This window comes from Archocentrus centrarchus, chromosome 3 (assembly GCF_007364275.1).
Source record: "Archocentrus centrarchus isolate MPI-CPG fArcCen1 chromosome 3, fArcCen1, whole genome shotgun sequence".
Classification (NCBI taxonomy): Eukaryota; Metazoa; Chordata; class Actinopteri; order Cichliformes; family Cichlidae; genus Archocentrus; species Archocentrus centrarchus.
Genome location: NC_044348.1, coordinates 23,930,766 through 23,945,456, shown reverse-complemented (window position 1 = coordinate 23,945,456; position 14,691 = coordinate 23,930,766). Strand labels below are relative to the sequence as shown.

Below are 14,691 nucleotides of genomic sequence, written 5' to 3'. Positions count from 1 at the left end.
CTGGGGAGGTATGCAGAGATAAAGGAAAGAAAGAGAGGGAAAATAACATGAAGGAGAAAGAGAGAAACAGGCAGACGCAAAATAAGAGTGAACTTCAAGGTCTATATTGAGTTGGCGGTGGCAGCGCCAGAGGACCTGAGTAGAATAGCCTTGGCATCGCCTCCTTGGCCAATTAATGTGAAGCTGTCTGGGTCCAGGGAAGCTATTAGATTCTGGAAGAGAACAACACATTAAAAAAGAACAAGAAGAAAAGTTCACCACTGCTTCTGCACAGTGGTGCTTGTATGTAAAGCCCCCTTGTTTTTCTTGACTGAATAATAGTACCCCCCTCCCCTTCCCTTTCAAAGCCTCTGGATGTGGGCAGAACATCTCTGCTTTATTAACCATCTCACTAGAGACAGGACACCCTCGCCGACAAGCAGCAGCCTTTATTAAAGATGCCGCCGTGTGGAAAGGACTGAGCATTGAGATTCAAATTGAAGGAGAAAACACCGTGTGGCCATAGCTTTAGTTAGTCAGATGAGAGGGAGAATTTGTATTGATGTTAATCAAACAAGCAAGTGTTATGTTCTTGTTTAATAAGAAATGCCGGCACTGTATTAGCACATGAGACTTGTGTACACTACCTGCAACAGATAAGAATACATATGTATATGTTTGCATACATAAAGACAGGTGTGTTTGTGTGTGTAACATCTGCAGACAATTCATGGATAAATGTGTGTATGCACACATAGAGTACCAATAGATTTTTAGCTTTATATATATATATATATATATATATATATATATATATATTATAGGGGTTATTTTATAGCATAACACAATCAAGTCATCGTTGTATAACAAAGTGTAACACTTTTTGAGCAGAATGAACAATAAGGTTCAGAAACGCCAAAATATAATATCCCCATTTGAGGAAATAGGGTCTCAGGAGGTTAATTTGAAAGTTTAACACTTTTTGGGGCATCCTGCATTGGTTCTGCAGCAACACCAGGTTTTGATTATTAACATCAAGTAAGGCAAGTTATTTTAAGCATTTAGAGATATTTGTCAATGTTCCCTGAATCAAAGCAAAGATCAAAGGAATAAAACATGTGTTAGATTCGCCCTTCATAGAAAATGTTATTATTGGCTGGACTTATTACTTGGAAAAAGATCATGCACCATTGATGAATGGGTTTAAAATCAATCCAGTGAGAAAGAATTGATTAATATTTAACTCTGTGCATTTTAACATAAAATATGATTCACTCTGAGCCCACTTTTGGCATACAAAATCAATTTTTCCTTTTTTATCGAAAACATTCTTACATAGATCAGGTAACCTGGTGTGGCACAACTATGAAATTATTCAATTAATATGTGTAAGCAAAATTATGGAATTATAATTTTGTTCCTACAAATATGCTGTTTACACTGTAGTCATGAAAAAAATAATTATATATACAGGTACCAGTCAAAAATCTGGACACACTCACCCATTCATATGGGTAAGTGTGTCCAAACTGGGCATTGTGGTTGTGTGTTGCATCCTTCTCCCATATGCTCTTCCAGTATTGCTCCGTCTCCAGCCTTGGAGGGGGTGCTGTTCTCATATTGTTCCCCTGTCACTGAGAGTACACCTTGGATGGTTCAGTGGAGAACATCTGGTTTAATCTCCTGGTTTCTATCTGTCTGGTATACCTCTTTAAGCGGTTAGCCAAGGCTGTGAGTCCAGTTCTCCCTCATAGTCTGAGGTAGGCTTAGGTAGCATTGAACCCCCTATTATATAGCATCTCCCACAATTCCCACAATGTAGAAACAACAGCAGTACGTGACCCTTTTGAATCACTGACAAAATCTGAGTTGTGGCTGGGCAGTGCAGATGTGTTGAATCAGTTTAAGCATGCCACCCTTTGGATGGAACCTCCACTCTTCTTTGCCCATCTGTCATTTCTGTTTGTTCTCCAATTTGCTCACAGTGTCAAGATGAAGGGCACAACTCATCAGCCAAACAAGTCCCATTTTTTTGTGCACAGTTCAGCTAGTAAAGCAATCTGACTTCATGATTATAAAGAACCGTGATTATTTTAGCAGCAGAAGTTTAAGAATTGTATCAGGTGTATTATGCTGTGAAGTGCCATTGTATAATACTATTACAGTATGTGTGATAATTAAAGCTAAAAAAAAATTGCAGTAAAATATGCAGTAAGGGACAACTTTGTGTCTGTTTTGCTACTTTAAACTGGTTGCATTAACTTTTTTGTACATAATATTTCTTCAGTAAAATTTTTCCTCTCTGAAAAACAAATTGTTGAATATTGACTCTTCTAATCAAAGCCTCTCACTTCTTTCTTATCTGTTACTATATAGCTCTGCTTGTCTTCCCACAGTTGAATGGCTCATATATTCTCCTCTGATCACATCTTTTTTTCCCTTGTTTTCATCCTGATTTTTCCAGTTATGCATAGAGCTGTCGCTCTGCTTCCCCAAATCTTCTTTTTGAAAAGCTGTATTGTTACCATCTCTCTCTGGCACAGACACACACACACACACACACACACACACACACACACACACAGACACACACACACACACACACACACACGCTCACTCTGGCTTAACACCAGATTTTGATCTTATCTGGTCAAGTGTGTTTACCACTACAGTACACCTTGAGCTTACGCTGCAAGTGGCCAATATTTTGCTGAGAGATTATTTGAGGGATTTGTGCCTCAGGTATATGATTTCCCATTTGGGGAGCACACTGGAGATAAGTGCAATCACTTAATCATTCAGCCACCTGAAATCAATGCGGCACAGCCTGAAAGGAGCAAAAAATGGACAATAAAGTAAAATCAACTGTGGCCTGTGCAGTCATTATTTTTAAAGTGCTGTCTGCTCCCTGTTAGACCACTTGCTGACTGTGCAGTCAGATGTGTATATTTATTTTTTTCACCTAATTTCAGGTCAGTGACAATGAATTCTGTCAGTTGACTGTATAGTGTGTTAAGTAATAATATTACTCACAATATAATTTTAAATGTAAGCTCACTATTAATTTTCTTAATGTGGAAAATGTGTTTGTAGGTTTGAAATGTTATTTGTAATTCTGAGAATAACACATCGTAAATGTAGGATTTGTGATTCATCCAGTACTGTATACAGTAACACAGTACAGATACTGTATATTCTAAGGCAGGAGTATGAATACTTTAGAGGTGTAGGGATATTTGGAGGGGGTTATGAAGAGCCTGACATGCCTGACAGTCTGATGAGAACTGATGATTAAGGCCTACATTCATGTTGATATGTTCTCTCGTGCGGGACCTGCCAGCTGGGCCCAGATATGATGAGTCTACTGTGGTAAGGAGCTGTCAGTGCTATAGAGGCAATGCTATAAAAAGATCTATCACTGCCAGACCAGCCAAAGATTGGCCATTTCTCAGTGAAGGCTCATTGACAAATAAAGTTAGTGTGACACCTAATAAATAAATAATAAAGTGCACCTAAAATAACTCACTTTTACTGACTGGATGTGGGGGAAAAATTGTTCTTAAACAAACAAACTTAAAATTTTAAATCTACATTTGCACTCCATCCCAAGCAAAGTGAAGCACCATGGTGCACATATACAGTATATGTGCTGTTTTCCAAGCTGCAAAAGGAATACTATGTGGAGTAGAGGGATAAAGCTTCCTTATGTGTAGTGTAGGATTTGTTTACCAACACAGAAATTGCAGTTCTGCATCTGGCATGTTTTTTTGTTTGTGTGTGTACTACATCTGTGGTCAGTTCAGTAGCCTTTCTCTTTACAATCCACCAATACCTAAATACCAGTATACATATGGGAAATTATGTATTGTTTGGTAATTATTGTAGGTAATAAATATGTAATTAGTAGCAAAAACACAAAAACTGAGATACAATCCTTTGTAATAGGAGGTAATAAAGGTTTTTCTGAATATTTCAGTTGTAGTTTCTCTGCAATAATCTACTTATTTCTTACTTATAAATTGGTTTTGGAATCCAAAATTGCCATGGTCCTGGGCTAGTTGCCCAGTGTTTTTGAGATTTGGATTCTGTGGTTTTCTTGATCTAATTATTCTGAGATTTTTGGCTTGTCTTGTGGTTATATTGATTGTTGTATTTATCTTTTAAGTATATTTAATTGTGTCCTCAGTTCTTAGCATTATGTTCCCTCCCTCTGGTGTCTAGTCTCTCATTATGTTCATTCATGTGTCTGTTTTCTGTGTGCCTGTCTTCCAGTGTGGTGTCAAGACTGCATTCCTGTCTCCATGTTCAGGGTTTCCTGTTTTACTTTGTCAGTCTCTCGTCTCTCGTGCTTTGCTTATAGTTTACTTCCTTTGTCTCGTCTCTTGTGATTCTGTTCAGCCTTTCTCCCCAGCTTTTTCCTCTTTTCCAGGCATCCCTCTGTGTATATATAGTCTCAGTCTCCCTTTGTCCCTTGTCAGATCATCTACTTCAGTTCCTTTTTCTGTTCCTAGTCCCCTTGCCCTAGTACTACTACTCTACTACTCTTTTTTTCAAAAAATAAATATTGAAAAAAAAATTAGGTCAGATTTAATAAAATTCTACTTTTTTTGGCATTAGCAACATTTAGAAAATAATACTAGTATATGGGGATTCTAAGTATTACATTATAGTTTTTATCCAAATATTATATCATGTTACATTTGAGCTCTGATCTCTGCATTATGCTCTGCATTATATCTCTAACAAAAGTAAATGAGAATGAGCAGCTCAATTAGTTTGAAATATTGCTTTTAGACTTAGATCCTCCCATGCTATGTAGCATATCTGGTGGCAAATGAATGCCACTGGTTTTGACCTTGCGCCAGGGCTTCTGCTTCTTCCCATGACATATTCAGTGCCTTTAGATCTTGGTTGAGTGTCTTTCACCAGGTGTTACGGGGGCATCCACATGCTCTTCTGGCACACGAAGGCTGCCAGCGCATCGCCATCTTGGAGAGTCGCACGTCGTCCATAAGGAGTATGTGGCCGGCTAGTCGAAGTCTTCGGTGTGCGACAATGTTATGAAGTTTGACCGCGCAACTCCTTCATAGGACTTTCTCTTTGGTAATGTGATCGGTGTAGCAGATCTTCAGGATTTGGCAAAGGCAATGCTGCTGGATGACGTTGAGCTTGGTGTTGAAGCTAACCGACACCATCTAGGTCTCGCTGGCATAAATGGCAGTTGGGATCATGATCGAGTTGAACAGGCGGAACTTGATCTCAAGGGAGATGGTAGGGGAGGACCAGATCTTGTTCATCTTCTGAAATACTGCTGCTGCCTTCCCAATACGGCATTTGACGTCCACCTCCGCGTTGACATCTTGGGAGATCACACTGCCAAGGCAGGACAACTTCTCTACTTCTTCCAACTTCTGTGTCCCAACGAAAATTCCCTGCCGTTGATCCGTGGTGCTCATGTGCATGATCTTCGATTTCTCGGCCAACTTTCCCGGCTTCTCCTTGCAGGTCGGTCATCCGTTGTTGTAGCTTTAGCTCGTTTTCCTCGAGCAGGGCGATATCGTTGGCAAAGTCCAAGTTGCCGAGATGGTTGTGGTTGGACCAATGGATGCCGGCCCCAATACGGGTGCTGGCGTGCCACATAACATAGTCAAGGGTGACGAGGAAAAAAAGTGGTGAAAGAATGCAACCCTGCCTGATGCCGGTGGTGATCTCAAAGAAGTCGGTGTGGCCATTTCCGGTCTTGACGCAACAGCTCAATCAAAGGTACAGGTCCCTGAAGATGTTGATAAAGACGGCCGGGACGCGGTACAAGCGCAGGAATTTCAGTGGATGCTGTCGAAGGCCTTCTTGAAATCAACAAAGTTGATGGTGAGTTGTTGTTGGTATTCGACACACTGTTTGATGATATTTCTTAGGACGAAAATCTGCTCTGTGCATGATCGACCACTTTGGAACCTGGTTGTTCTTCTTGCAGTCGTTGGTCAAGAGCACGCTTCAGTTGCTGAAGAAGGACGACACAGAACACCTTGCCGGGCACGGAGAGGAGGATGACGCCTCTCCAGTTGGTGGACTCAGAGGTATTGCTTTTCTTCGGAAGCTTGACTATCTCGCCCTTCTGCCAGTCCTCCGGCACGTGGCCATTTTGCCAGCACTTGTTGAACAGAGTCGTCAGTTCTTCTGCCATCGCTCAGGCACCGTGCTTCAGTAGCTTCGCTGGTATTTCATCCAAGCTGGCCACTTTGTTGTTCTTTAGGCTCTTGATCACGATATTCACTTCCTCGATGGTGATTCTGCCAGTGTTAACCCTGTGCTCTTCTTGGGCGTCCTCCACCTCAAAGTTGTAAGTCGTGATGGGCTTTGGCTGATTGAGTGTGTTCCTGAAGTGTTCAGCCCATCATTTGTTCTGCTCTTCAGGAGCGTCCCATTCTTATCCTTGATCAGGACATTTGCATTAGTCCTTGATCCAGTGAGCTCATTGAGGATGTGGTAAAAAGTCTTGGAATCATTCCGGTTAGCTGCTCCCTGAGCTTCAGCGCCTTTTCATTTCAGCCATACTTTCTTGTCCTTTCAACAGCTTTTCTTCATGAGCCGATGCAACTCGGCATACCTTCGGCTCTCTTCCTCTCTGGCTTGCTCAGTTTTGGCCTGATTCCTTTTGAGCTTCATGATTTTTCTCTCATCAATCAACTTCCATGATCTTTCTTGGATCCACTGCTTATTCCTCTTTCCTTGGCGTCTTCCGATGATGTGGCCAGTCTAGAAATCTTTCACATCTTCAAGTTCTCTAAGGAGGGCGAAACGATTTTGCAGCTCCAGTATGAAGGCGTTGGTGACGGTCGGATCCTTGAGCTTTTCGATTGCGAATGGCCTCTTTGGTGTGGACTGCCTTTGATTCCAAAATTTGAGTTTGACTTCCGCTCTGACTAGATAGTGATCAGATCCAAAGTCTGCTTTCTGATAGGCCCTCGAGTCGCGCAGAGCCGACCTCCACTTTGGCTGATGCAAGCAAATGTCTTTTTGTGGATCCCTCGGTGCTGGAAGTGCATATTCCCAATGCACAGCCCATTGCACTTGCAGAATGATACCAATCGTTTGCCATTGTCACTGAGGCGTGTAGAGGATGCGTATGCTCCAATCCCAGTCTCCAATCCCAGTCTGTTGCTGCCCAGCTGGGCATTGAAATCTCTGATAAGGATCTTTAGGTCACGATTGGGGATGTCATCAAGGACATCTTGCAGCTGATCATAGAAATCGTCCTTGGAGGCATCCACTGCACTGTCCATCGGCGTGTACACTTGCACAACAGTCAGTTTGGCGTGTCCAAATCCAAAATGGGCTGTGATGATATGATCGTTGATAGGCTTCCAACCGATGAGTGCTTCTTTACTCAAAACAAGACCGACGCCACGTTCATGTTGTTCCTCATGGCAGGAATACAAAATCATCTTGCCGCCACAGATAATTCGGCATGTTTCCGTCTATCTGACTTCACTAACCCCGAGGATGTTGAGCAAATAATCGCTGAATTTCTTCAAAAGTTGAACCATTCATCCTTGTTGATATAATGTGCGAATGTTCCACGTCCCTTGTAATGTTTTTGGCTGAGAATAATGCTTCCATCAGGTTCTGGACACCGTTGCCGGCTTCCTCCAGCACCAAAATGCCACTTGAAGCAGAATTCCCACCGCGTTGTCCAAAACTTCTACTTCTATTTTCTGTTTCTGTAGCGGTTAGGTTTTTACAGGGAAGGGTTGCTAGCCCAATGCTCAACCCTCCTCCTTTCTCATCCGGGCTTGGGACTGACAATGGTTAGTTTAAAATATAATATAGTATAATATATATATATATATATATAGTAGGGCTGGGCGATATGGACCAAAAATAATATCTCCCTATTGTTTAGCTGAATGGCGATATAGGATATATATCTCAATATTTTTTCTTCCCAAAAGGTATAAACAAAAGGGCACTTCTGAGTCAGAGCTAGATGTCCCAAATGCCACACAGGTACTTTTATTAACATTCAGCTGTAGATGTACATGAGAAATTTTTAGTAACCAGCTCCTCTTCAACAGCTTCATGTCTGTTTACTTCTTCATGTTGTCACTTCCTGCATGATTTGTGGGTGAAGTGGTGCGGGAGAGAGGCGGGGCAGTGTGAAGTTGAGCAGAGACAAACTGGGAGAAAAGAAAGGTGAACTGGTGGATCTACAAGTGTGATTGTAACGTGACATAGACTATATTGATATAAACAATATTGTCTCGTCTTATATCTTGTATGAAAATATTTAGATATTTCTTAAAAACTCGATATATTGCCCAGGCCTAATATATAGATTTATATTTTAGATTCTTTAAAGTAGGCATACACCTCTTGCTTAGATGACAGCTCTGCACATCTTGGCATTTTTTGTCAGCTTTATGAGGATATCACCTGGAATGGCTTTCAGTTAACAGCTGTGCCTTGTCAAGAGTTAATTTCTATACAGTGAACAGCCCTATTTGAGTAATGTTCTATTCCATATTATGGCAAGACCTAAATGTTTCGGAGAGTTCAATTAGCACACCCATCTCAAAATCAACTGTTTAGAGAAGACTGCATGAATCTGGACTTTATGGTTGAATTGCTGCAAAGAAGCCACTTCTAAGGAAGAACAACAAGAGGCAGAGAATGGCTTGGGTCAAGGAACACAAAGAATGGACATAAGACCAGTAGAAATATGTCCTTTGGTCTGATGAGTCCAAATTTGAGATTTTTGTTTCCAAATGCCATGTCTTTGTAAGACACAGAAAAGGTGAGTGGATGGTTCCTATATGTGTAGTTCCCACAGTGAAGTATGGAGGAGTAAGTGTGATGTATAGGGTTGTTTTGCTGGTGACACTGTTGGCAAGTTATTCAAAATCCAAGGCAAACTTAACCAGCATGGCTAACACAGCATTCTGCAGTGACATGCCATCCCATCTGGTTTGTGCTTAGTGGGACCATCATTTGTTTTTCAACAGGACAATGACCCCCAAACACACCTCCAGGCTATGTAAGGGCTATCTGACCAAGAAAGAGGGTGATGGAGTGTCAGATTACTTGGCCTCCACAATCACCTGATCTGAACCCAATTGAGATGGTTTGGGATGAGTTGGACTGCAGAGTGAAGACAAAGCAGCCAACTAGTGCTCAGCACCTCTGGGAACTCCTTCAAGACTGTTGGAAAACCACTTCAGGTGATTACCTCATGAAGCCAATTGAGAGAATGCCAAGAGTGTGCAAAGCTGTAATCAAAGCAAAAGGTGCCTACTTTGAAGAATCTAAAATCTAAAACATACTTTGGTTTGGTTAACACTTTTAAGTTTCCGACATGATTCTGTATGTGTTCCTTTATATTCTGAATAACTTCAGTATTAATTTACAATGTAGGAATGTATATATATATATATATATATATATATATATATATATATATATATATATAGGTATTCCTACACACACACACACACACACACACACACACACACACACACACACACACACACACACACACACACACACACACACATATAACACATATATATTCCTACAAGTTACTTGTGTCCAGTTATTTGCAAATGAATGCCTATTATCCATTACCTACTCCTACATAATGTTTGTGTCATCAATGTAAATGTCTGTCATGTTACTCTAAAGTAAATACTGCCCAGACAATAAGTTGCCTTGGCTGAAGTTTGCACTCTCGGAGTGGTTCTTGTTTGATAAATAAATAATGAATAGAGCAGATTTAAGGATATCAGTCATGTAAAAGACAATTAAAATGTCTTTGAAATGTTGTACATTCAGAAACCTTAAAGTCTTGAAACTTGATTCAGTGTTTGTGCCTGAAGATGTGAGATGTGATGAGATGTGTGAGTGGATATGAGAAAGATATGAGAATGGTGATAAATCAAAGTAAATGCCTGATTTGGTGGCTCTGTTATGTTGTGGTGGACATTTCACTAATATGCTTTGAGTCTACTTGTTCCCTTAGAGGGAAGGGTAACAGCAAGTCAATACAATGTTGATTGATCACCTTTATCTCATGATGAAATGTTTCTACCCTGATGGAGTTGGTCTTTTCCAAGATAACAATACCCAAATGTGTAGGCCACAAGGGTCCACAATGGTATGATGAGGTTGCAAGTGATGGAAATTGTATAGTAATGCCTTCCCAGCCACCCGTTGCCAACCAACATGAATACCTATGGGAGAGAGACAGTGCTCTTCACCACCATCTTCAAAAAACCACATCAGGGAATATCTTTTGGAAGGTGCATTGGAGCTATGGGTGGTGGGTTATATGGCAATACGTAGTAACCCACAACCTTACAATGACATTTTATGTTGGTGTTCTCTGTGTCAACATTTTGTATCAGGCCTATGTCTCATTTTATTACAAGCAATTACCCTAGAATGTTATAGATAGAGATTGTGATAGAGGACAGGCAAAATATTTTCAACCCCTCTCTCTCTCTCTCTCTGAAGCAAGATTTTTCTTTTTAAATTCTTTTGACACATTGTCTGCTACAGTCACTCAACATGCTGTTGATAGACAGATGACTGGATTGTTTTGTCTTATTCTCTTCAATGTATATTTATGTATGTGTATTGTCAGATGTGGGTGGCTTTTAAAATCTCCACGTACTAATCACAGCTGTTTAATATGACTAAAGTGTTTAACTTCAGAAGTTCAAAAGGCATTATAAAAGTAAATCTTTCATTTCCACTAGTTATTTTTCTACTTCTTACCATGCTGTGAATGCATGTTCTTTGTGACTTGAAGGCAGAATAGAAAAGTATTTATTAGATACTTTGACAGACATATTTTTCTATCAGCAGAGCATTTTTAATAGTGCTGCCAAAGAAGAGGAAGAAAAAAACAATATGAGATGATGGATGAAATTTATTGCCCAGGAAATGAAGAATAAATAAATTGAGCCTTTCACCAAGGTGTTTGTGTTTATAGTATTTTGCAAATAAAACAAAGCTTGCAAGTGAAAGAGAGATAGGAGGGGTGTTGGTTAACTTGATTTCACATATGTATTGTGAAATCAAGCCAGACTAGTTCACAGGCAACATTTCGACCCAAGGAAAGCACTATTCATATGGAGAATGAGTGACCTTATTCTAAAAATAGTTTTTAGCAATGCAAGATCAAACTCTTTGCATAACACTGTCCTCTCTTTTTCAGGACAAGGGAGTGCAAGCACTCTGCCCAAAAGGCGGTTTTCCATTTATCTGTGCCATCCGTTTGAATGTGTGTTCAAGTTTTGGGAGGCAGCACATTAAAAAAAGAGCAATCCAACAAGAAATGCACTATATTTGCTTTCAATTGAGCGCCAGTAGAGAGCTGCCCAGATGGCCCAGTCAGAAAAAAAGTCTGGCAGTTGCATCTGGAACAAGTGGACCAGATGGAGAGTGGTGCAGATATGGGTTGAGTCATAAGAAGAAGAAAAACATCCAAGAGTGAAGGACAGGCACACTACCAATAGAAATACAGTTGCTTGTTTTTTCCTTTTGTCAAATTATTCAATGGTCAAACCTAGCCAGATGGAGGAGAGCACTGTGGTCATTGATTGCACTGCAGGGTGTCTTTATTAATAATATAATTGTCTATAATAAACAAACAATACAAGAAATAACAGCACTTTTGTAATGTGTTATCCTTTAACTCAGGACATGTGTTGCCTACTTAAAAACCTGTACAGGACCATGTTCTGTTAATCCATCCCCTGTTGAGCCCACAGAGCAGAGATTACTATCAAACCCATACACCACAGCAAAACAGCTACGTTAAGTTGGTGCCTTGCGATAAGGGGTCACAAATCATCTGTCTTGACTGTCTGGCACTGTAAGTCTCCAAGTATGTTCCTGAGAAAGAAGTGAATTTAAAAGGAGACATGAACTGGTACAGATTGACGAAAAGTGAGCAGTGAAAAGTAGCTTTTCTGATGGAGTATAGAAAAGCTACTTTTACATTATATAATGGTATTGATATAAACAATTTCTAAATACTGTGAAAGACACGAAGTGACTCTAAGAATACATTTAGCTAATACACTACAATTGTTAATGAGTAATGGCGCTAATGAGTCTAGTAAAAACTCTACTACCTAGTTTTGTAGCTATGAAGTCTATGTTTTCTTTTTTTACATTACTTCACTATTACTCTGTAAGATAAAACATTCTGGGACCTTTAAACCAAAAAACCACAAATGTAATAAATCTGAAAAAGAAATAAATCACTCTTTAACGATGTACGTAGGAAGAAAACTTCATTTTATTTAGGTTCATCAGGCTATGTCCACAGGCACATTGGTATTTTGGTAAATGGAGCTTTTTCTATGGACTTTTGAGAGAAAAATGTTCAATTTTTTGTGTAATATAGGATTTTAGGTGCTCAACAGCCCTGAGTCTTCTTTGGTGTACTTTTGGTTTCAAGATGTGCCAGATGTTTTCAGTTGGTGAAAGTTCTAAACAGCAGGCAGGCCAGTTCAGCAATTGGACACTTCTGCGATAAGCCCATGCTGTTTTAATAGCTGTAGCATTGAGTTTCACACTAAAATATGCATGACCTTCCCTAAAAAAGATCATCAGGATGGGAGCACGTATTCCTCTAAAACCTGTATAAACTTTTCATTACTGATGGTTCCATCCATCCATTTTGTTCTGCTTATCTGGGTCCAGGTTGTGGGGGCAGCAGCCTAAGCAGAGAAACCCAGACCTCCCTCTCCCCAGCCACCTCCACCAGCTCATCCGGGTGGATTCCAAGACATTCCCAGGCCAGCCAAGAGACATACGTAAGGTCTCTTGTGTCCTGGGTCTACCCAGTCTGCCAAACTAGAGGCACTGACCCAGAACTCCGCATATAGGCATGTCCTATAACATCCAGAGCCTTCAGAAACTCAGGGCAAATCTCTTCCACCCCAGAGGTCCAGCCACCAAGGAGTTGTTTAACTACCTCAGTTAAATCACCTCCAGTGATGGGCAAGTCATCTCCCTTGTCCCCAGACTCTGCTTCCTCTACAGAAGGTGAAAATAAGGAAGTATTCCTTCCACTGCCTCATTATATGCTCACTTGAAATCAGCAGCACCCCATTTGCACTATACACTGTGTAAACTTTCCCCTCCTGAGTTGCATGATGGTTTGCCAGAATCACATCGAAGTGGTCCAAAAGTCTTTTTCCATGGCCTCACTAAACTCCTTCTACACAATTTTTGCTTCAGCCACCACTTGCGCTGCATTCTGCTTGGCCTGCCCAAACCCGTCAGCTCCTTCCAAAATCTTGCAGGCTAACACAGCCTGACAGGAGCTCCTTCTTCAGCTTGATCACCTCTGGTGTCCACTATCTGGCTTGGTGATTACCACCATGACAAGCACCAGCTGCCTTGCAGCCACAACTCTGTGCAGCAGCCTCAACAATGGAGGTGGAGAACATCGTCCATTTGGACTCAGTGCCCTCAGCTTCCCTTGGAATGCTATCAAAGTTCTGCTGGAGGTAGGAGTTGAAGATCCTTCAGACTGGGCTCTCTGCCAGGCATTCCCAGAACACGCTCACTATACGTTTAAGTGTGCCAGATCAGTCCAGCCCAACCTGTTCCAACTTATCACCAGGTGATGATCAGTTTATAGATCAGCTCCTCTCTTCACCTGAGTGTCCAGAACATGCGGCCGCAGATCAGGTGATAAAATTACTGAATCAATTATTGACCTGTGACCTAGGGTGTCCTGGTGTCATGTGTACTTACAGTATGGACATCCCCATGTTCAAACATGGTATTTATTATGGGCAAACTGTGATTTGCACAGACGTCCAATAGCAGAACACCACTCGGGTTCAGATCAGGTAGGCCATTCCTCCCAATAACACCCTTCCACTGTCATTGCCCATGTGAGCATTAAAGTCCCCCAGTAGGACAATAGAGTCACCAGATGGAGCGCTCTTGAGCACTGCACCCAACAACTCCAAGAAGGCTGGGCACTCTGAACTCATTCAGTGCATAAGTGCAAACAATAGTCAGGACCTGTTCCCTGGCTCAAAGGTGGAGGGAAATGACCCTCTCGTCTACCAGTAAACTCTCCCCAATTTGTCAACTGACTTTTTAATTTTTTTCAGATTGGTGAACCTCTACCTATCTTTACTTCTGAGAAATTCTGCCTCTCTAAGATACTCTTTTTTTTTTTAATTTTTTTTTATAACCAATCATGTTGTTCCTCCAACTGTTTCCTTTAGTACCACTTACTTTTACAGCATTTTGTTGCCATCATCCCAACTTTTTAAAGACATGTAGCTGCCATCAAATTCAAAATGAACTAATACTTTCTGTAAAATAGTAAAATGTACCATTTGAAACATTTGAAACAGTGTTTAACAAATGTATTAGATCACCTGTCATCAAAACACAAATATTTTAGAAATCACTCAAAAATATTTGCTACACACTGTATGCTAAATTTGCTACACACTGTATGTTTTCTATGCTCTACTGTAAATAATTTGCAAATAATTGCATTCTGTTTTTATTTATATTTATATTTTATGCAGTGTTACTTGGATTCTTTTTAAACACAAATGATGCTGACCAGCACATCTATGTTCCATAGAAAAATATATTTTGTTTCTTCTCTACATAAACTAAAATGTAAAAATTAAAATATGCAATTTTATGCTTAGAAGTTATGCTAGC

At 40.5% G+C, this 14,691-nt stretch overlaps 1 pseudogene; it reads right to left on the bottom strand.

Annotated features, from left to right (window-relative positions):
* Positions 1–6,546: 6,546 nt before the first annotated feature.
* Positions 6,547–14,691, bottom strand: part of LOC115778227 (craniofacial development protein 2-like) — a 51,852-nt pseudogene continuing 43,707 nt past the window's right edge.